Raw genomic sequence first — 7,888 nt, forward strand, 5'->3', positions numbered from 1 at the left:
AATTTGAAAACTTAAATTTGAACATGTTTTGCAAAAAGTGTAGGGAAAATGTAAAACAGCTATAACTTTTGCATACGATGTCAGAAAAAACGTATAATATATCAAAAAATTTAACACGAAAATCCGCATCCAATGGTGACAGCCTACGACCTGTTTGCAATTTTTTAGAATCCTCAAATCTGCATCAGTTTTTTTTAATTTTGGTCAAACTATGGTCAAACTACTTATTCAAGAAGTATTAATGTTACTACATAATTATTCAATAATATTAGTGTTACTAAATAATTATTTCAATTTTTTGAATTTTGGTCAAATCTGGTCAAACTATGGTCAAACTATGGTCAAACTTATTCAAAAAATATTAGTGTTACTACAGTTTTTAGAATAATAGTTTCAAACTCAAACGGTGAAATGTGTGCCCTAATGCTCAAGCTAAACTGCTGAGGGTTAATAGGATTGACAGCTTATATTTGTCAGGAAAACAACAAGTGCAGACTTGGAAAGTTGGGGGAATAGAACTCCGAAGTTAAGCGTGCTCAGGCTGGGGGAGTGAGAGGATGGGTGCCCGGTCGGAAAGTTAGACGATTTGGAATGAGTGATCCACACTTGAGCAGTTAAGATGGGTGATTAGAGACTAAATAATCAAATAATTCAATTCAGAAAATTGAAAATAAAAAAAATCCAATTTTTTTTTAAAAAATACATTTAGTACCGGTTGGTAACACCAACCGGTACTAAAGGTCCCCCATACCACGGTGCGAGCTCACGTCACGTGGTGGCACTTTAGCGCCGGTTCGTGCCGAACCGGTACTAAAGAGGGGGGGGGGCTTTAGTGCCCACCCTTTAGTGCTGGTTATGGAACCGGCACTAAAGGCCCTTACGAACCGGTTTTAAAGCTTCCTTTTCTACTAGTGACCATGGGGTCTGCACGTAGTGCCAGAGGAGGAACAAGTCGAGACCGGGAGGGATGGCTAGGTCAACGTAATTCTGAACATAGATTATATTTGAATCCAACGGTTCATGAGCGACCAGCCTGGTGCTGGCGCCGGTCGCCCGTGGCCTAGCACTGGCCTCTCGTTGAAGTTGTCCGTTGAAGTTGCCGCTGAATTCGGGAGTCTGACTCGGCCGCAACCTACACACCCCATCCTATGCGAACTCGGAAACTCTCTCCACCTCAAAGAGCTAGCAGTCCCGATCCTCAAATTATTGATGATCCGCGGCGTCTGATGATCCGTATGAACTTCAGAGCTCTCATAGATCCATAATAGCACGTACGGGTTGTTGGAGTAAATAGCATAAAACTACTAGTTTACAGGCTAGGGTTCCAAAAAACTACCACTTTTTAATTTTTCTCAGAAAACTAACAAACGAGCGGTCGGCTGTTTCAAAAAACCCAAACCCGCGGTGACTAGCGATTTAACCGTTTTCCTGACAGATTGGGCCCGCGTGTCAGCCCACATGGCCCGGCGCGTGGACGGCGCAGCAGTTAATGGCAGTTAGCCGATCGGCCCGGTCGGAACTGGGGTAAATATACCCCTTGGTCAGTCGGGCGCACCTGCTCGCTCCCTCCCCTGCTCTCACTCCCCTGCTCCAGTACGAGCTCGCCGCCGCTCGCCGTCTTCGAGGCCGGTCATCGTCGACCTCCTTGTCGCAATGCCTTCCTGGAACGACGAGGAAACGAGCTCGGAGGAGGATTGCCAGGTTGTCAGCATGGACATGGGACTTATGATAAGTTCTTTGCCACCTAGGGTTAGGGTTAGGGTTAGGTGCTAGTAGGCCTAGGCTACCACCATGGATCTTGCTGAGTGTAGTGTTGTTGTTGTTGTGTGATATTGTTCTTGATTAGTGAGGGTGGGGTTTGATTGCAGGATTGAGGTAACCTAGGGTTCATCTATGTACAGTGTTAGGGTTCATGCTGATTTGGGGATTTTTTAGTGTTCAAGTTTAATGAATAGTGCAAGTTGATTCTGGTATTGAGTGCAGATTGAAATCAGTGTTTGTTGGTTATTTTGGTTGTAGGAGGAACCCAGACACCACTATAGAGCCCCTTTTTTGTGGCCAACTTGAGCTTGCTCATCCCAAGTGCATTCTGCACCAAATGAGGCCTATTAAGAGTGTTGCTTTTGAAGGGCCGATAACAGGAAGGCGTTTCTATGGCTGCCCAGTCCAGGTTAGATGCCAATTAAGTATTCCGCTAAGGATGTTCACTGATGTTTGATATGATGCAGCAGTTTGTTTGATATGATAGCCACATATGTACAAACTTAATCATGGCATTGTAATAACTTATCATATCTTATTTATGTTATTCATTGTTAGAAAATCTCAAGTTTATCAAGTTAACCATGGAATTGAAATAAGCTACTAGTCCACTTGTAATAACTTATCACATTTACAAATGCAGGAAAATGGTGTGAATTGTGGTGTTGTAGAGTGGGTTGATGGGCCTTGGCCTCCTGTTCTTCAGAGATGTTTGTGCAAGCTATGGGAAATGTTCCATGAGTAGAACCGTGGAAGGGTACTTGACAAGGAGAAGTTTGAGAAGGAGTTCGCCAAGCTTAAGACTGAAAATGACAAGCTTTGGATTGAGTACACCAAGCTTGTTGATGATGTATCCAAGATGTTTGATTGGCAGGATGGTAGGGTGGACAGGAAGGTGTACCAAAAACAAGTGGAGGAGGAAGAACTTGAGAAGAAGACGAAGGGGATAGAGGAGAAAGCTATGTTGGAGTTGTAGATGGAAAAGCTCAAACTTGCAAAAGAGCAGAGGTGCATTTTGCAGAGCCAAGCTGATATCATCAAGAACACTAGGAAGGCTATGAAGGATGTTGAAGTTGATAGGGATGTTCTTAAGAAGGAGAAGGCAAACTTGAGGTTGTTGTTGCTGAGCTGCTGAAAGATGGGTATGGTAGCAAGGAGAAGTTAGAGCAAATCAAGGCCATCCTTGAGTACATTTTGGGGGAATGTGAAGTTGACCTAGTGTTTGGCCATGCATTTGAACTTTAGTTTCCTATGTAAGAACCTTATTTCCTATGTTCTTAAGTGAGTTGTAATGGATCACCTATGCTATTAAGTGTTGTAATGGATCTCCTATGCTATTAAGTAGTGGAAATGGATCTCTTATGCTACTAAGTAGTGGAAATGGATCTTCTATGCTATTAAGTGTTCAAATTGATCTTCTATCTTTTCTATGTTATTTGTTAGCCTACATATATTATTTGTGTGGGTAATTGGGCTTAGTGGCCCACTAGTCTCTGACCAAATGCAACCCTAGGCCTACTAAAACCCAACCTCATCCATCTGTCAATATAAACCCACCCCCACCCCCACCCTTTCCCAGTGACTCCACCAGACGCCTAGCCGCCACCCAAAAGAAACCCTAGAGATGGATCCTGACATGGGAGATGTCACAGAGGAGGAGGGGGCTATGGAGGTTAGGGCAGCAGTAGCAGCACAGAGGAGGAGGAGGAGGAGGAGGAGGAGGAGGAGGAGGAGGAGGAGGAGGCGCGGGCAGAGGGCACTAGAGGCGGCCCAGGATGAGCAGCAACAGGAGTTCAACCGCCGACTCTCCGACAAGGTACTAGAGAAATGTAATGATGAAGAACTGGAGCTGGTTTTCACTGGTGGCAGGGGAAGGACATTCATGGATATCATTAGCTAGGCAAGGATGAGGGCAGTCATGGATCCCCACCCAGCTAATAGAGCCAAGTGGGTATGTTTCTTCGTGCGCTATGACTGATCTGTCAATCTCATCTCATCCATCCATCTATATACCTATCTATCTATGTTTCTATCTTGGTGTTCTATGTAAGATCTGGTGTTCTATGTAAGATCTACTCTATGTAATGACTGGTGTTTGATGCTACTCTGAACCAATGTATCTATGTATTTATGCTACTCTCAATGAAAGTATGCAGTGGATCTGAAACGTACTGACTAGATTAACTGACAGAAGATACACTGACTGAATCAACACAGGAATGACTGTCTGAATGAACTAACTGAATAATAGTTATTACAAACCATGGTAGTTCAACTGACTAAATATCTCTGAAACAAAATAAAGTATAGTCATTACAAACCATAGTAGACCCAAATCCATCCATATTTGTTTATTGACACAAACAGAACCATGCCAAATGAACTCAAGTTCAGACCAAGACAAGCTAGTTACCACTTGCATAAAAGTAGTCTTTCAGCCTCCCACTTGGCTAACTGATCCTCTTTGACCCCTCCTGGACAACAGTTGAAGTTGATTGCCTTGGTGCAATGAAAGTTCTTCTCTGGGCACTTGAAGATCTGGTGTTCTTTCCTGGAGAAGTAGTAGATGATCTGGTGTTCTTAGTAGGAGAAGAAGTGTTAGTCCTGCTCCTCTTAGCTGGTGGTTCTTGTGCTTTTGCTACTAGAATAGTTGAAGCACCCCTTTTTTGCCCTAGAAGTAGCAACTGGAGCTGGTGAAGGTGCAGAAGTTGTAGCTCTTGCTGTAGCTGGTCTTGGTTCAGGTGCAGTAGCAGCAGGTACTCTTGGAGGCCTCTAAGCATTTGTAGCTATAGAAGAAGCAGCTTGAGAGTAATTTGCTCTATTTTCCTACACAATTAAGAAACATTGTAAGAAATTTAACAATGAAATGAGACAATGATCTGAAATGAAACATGGCCTCAAATGACATGATGCCTGTTCATCCTCATCTGAAACTTAGGCTTCAAAGGGTCACCACAATTGTTGAACCTATGGCCCTTCTTCTTGCAATTGCTACATGTGATAGTACCAATTCTTGAGGTGTCCTTTTTGCTGGCACCTCAAATACACCTTTCCTCCTGGCAGTTTGCTTTTTGCCCTTCTTTTCTTTGAACATTGGTGGAGATATGTCATCTCTAGGTGTATGAGGCCAGTGGCCAGGACCTGGAACTGGGAAAATTATATGCTTGTATGTTTCATAGTACATGGTCTTTTGAAGAAAGCATTGACAGAGTCTTCAGGATGTAGCTTCACTTCCTGCATTGCAGCAATGGAATGACTGAAAAGGCACAACTGTCATGTCCCACCTCCTACAGTCACAGGTATGGTTGTTCAAGTTAACACAATATGTGCTCTCAGAGCTACTAGTCATTTGCTAGATGCCTGGACCTGCCATGTATGCATCACAATACTTAGCCCACTTCTTGCCTTCTTGTAAAATTTCTGAGTAGGTTGGTGTGATCTCCCATCTGCATGACTCTGTTTTCTCTCTGATTTTCTGAAATTTGATCATCAACTTTTCTCTTATGCCCTCCAGCATAGTCCTGATTGGCTTGTTCCTAACATCCAATATCATCATGTTGAAAACTTCACCGAGGTTGTTAACAACCAGGTCAGTTTTGCAACAGTATCCATTTTATATCTTGCCCATGTATGGTCTGGTATCTGTGACAACCACTGCCAAGCATCAAAACTTTCTTTCTTCAAATTTTCCATCCCTTTTTCATGACCATTCTTAGTGAAGGAATAGGCAGCCTGATCTAAGTGTTTCTTGAGTTCCTTCCTCTAAAACCAGCAGATTGGAAGTTGGCATATATATGTCTAAGGCAAAACCTTTGGGGGGAGTCAGGAAATACATCATTGATTGCATTCAACAATCCCTGTTAATTATGATGGCTTAGAATGATGGCTAAGTATGATGGTAAGTTTAAAGTGCGGTGGTCAAGAGTAGTGGAGCACATACCTTTTGCCTGTCAGACATAATTGTGTACTTGCCAAACTTGTTCCCACTTCCAATAACAGTTCTCAGCTGTGTGAGAAACCATGTCCAGCTATCTGTCTCTTCCTTGTCAACAACACCAAATGCAATGGGGAAGATGTTGTTGTTCCCATCCCTGCCAGTAGCTGCCAATATCTGTTGTCCAGTGCTGAGCTTGATGAAGCAACCATCTAAACCTGAAAATATGATCACATTAGTTGTAAATAACATGAATGCAACCATCTTAGATATATGTGTAAGGATCATGTACCTATGAATGGCCTGCATCCATTTAGAAATCCCTCTTTTCATGCAAAAGGCAGTAGAACATGTAGTGAAACCTGAGGGTAGGAGCTGGATTTTCTAGGTCCTCTTTTGTTGTCACTATGCATCTACTGCTTGGATTAGTATCTAGCACACGCTGTAGATAGTTCCTTAGTCTGTGATATTGGAGTTTGTGATCTCCTTGCACAACTTCAAATGCTTGTTTTCTTGCCCTATATGCCAAGCTTTTAGGCACATGAACACCAAATGTTTTATTTGTGTACGATAGAATTGTCTCAACACCAGCTCCAGGGTTTGATCTAATGGTATCCTCACAAACCTTCACAACCCAATTGACTGTAACCTTGGTGCTCTCTCCACTTGCTCCACAAGTGTGATCCAAATTCATCTTCTTGATGCTGAAAGTTGACTCATTAGCTATTCTAGAGGCCACTATGTAAAACTGACAACCTTGCTTTCTATCAGAGCACCAAGCAATAACCCTAGTTGGTTCATTCCTGTGATACTCAAAATTCCTAAGTGTCCTGACATGGAAATTTCTTAGTGCTTCTCTGAACTCCACAATATTTAGGAAGCACAAATGCAATGCAAACTGCTCATGTGCATCAGGGATTGATGGATCATACCACCTCCTCTCCTTCCTCTTCTTCAACCTTCTCTTCCTACCAGAAGGCAACCTTGAAACTTCTTCTTAATCACTAAGGCCAAAATCACCTGGAAAGCAGTAGTCATCAGGTTCAGGCACAAACTCTTTAAACTTGATGTGTTGAGGCTCACTGTGTGACTTGCTAGTTGGGCCTGGTTTTCTGACAGGCTTAAGCTTCTTTGCTCCTTTCTTTGGTACAACTGAGGGTTCTTCATGTTCAGAAAGGATTTGGTCTTCCTCCCAAAACTTTGATGGTTCTGAGTTTGCTCTACAATAGTGATCTGTAGTATCTTCCTCTTCCCTAGGCTTATGGCTTGTCCCTGTGCCAGACTCATCTTCACCCCTACACCAAGTCTTGTATGATATTGTCTGCCCTTTGTAATCACCCCTAAAAAACTCAAAATCTGAAGAAGATTTGTCCATCTCATCTTCATCTTCATCTTCATCTTCCTCATGTTCTACTTCTACATCTTCTTGTTCTTCGACAACATTTTTCCCCTTGTTGAAATTACAACTATGTTATGTGTTAAGATAGGGCTCCTCAGGGATTTCTGGTGCCAAAGTTGCATTCTGGAGTGGATACAGGACACCTTGTTGGGAAACACTATAAACAACTTGCTCACCAACATTACTAATGGGAGTCTGTTCCTCAAGCAAGCTGTGATCCATATTAACATCTGCTGGGCTTGGATCAGTAGGCTTTCTGACAGTGATGTTCAGGATCTTCTTATCAACAAATAAGTCAAGCATTTCCTCTAATGCCTCCTCACTATCCAGGACCTCCACCCCCTCCAAGCCCTTTCCCCCTTCCTTTACATAAGTCAGAAAAGCCTCCATTCCATACCCCTCCAACTCGGCCAATGCTAATATGGTCAGATAACTGATATCTGAAGAAACTGAATACTTTCTCTCCATATCATCTGTTTCTTGGGAATGTAGCCTCATGTCCCAAATCTCTTCATCTAAGCTGTAGGAGATTTAATTGACAAACATTTATTTTTCAAGTAACTGAAGCTTAAAACAATGACCAAATGCATTGAACATTACTAAAATGCAGAAGCATGCCAACAAACAATTACACTGCTCATTCCCAATACTGCACTATCTTCTAACCCTAAATAAAGTACTTTTTTCCTAACCAAAACTATCATCTTCTAACCCTAATTTTAAAATCTCAACTAAAACTGTAACTGGTACTGAAATTTCTTACCTCACTCCACCAAACGCGGACGCCCACCTGT

Source organism: Triticum dicoccoides, chromosome 6A (assembly GCF_002162155.2).
Source record: "Triticum dicoccoides isolate Atlit2015 ecotype Zavitan chromosome 6A, WEW_v2.0, whole genome shotgun sequence".
NCBI lineage: Eukaryota > Viridiplantae > Streptophyta > Magnoliopsida > Poales > Poaceae > Triticum > Triticum dicoccoides.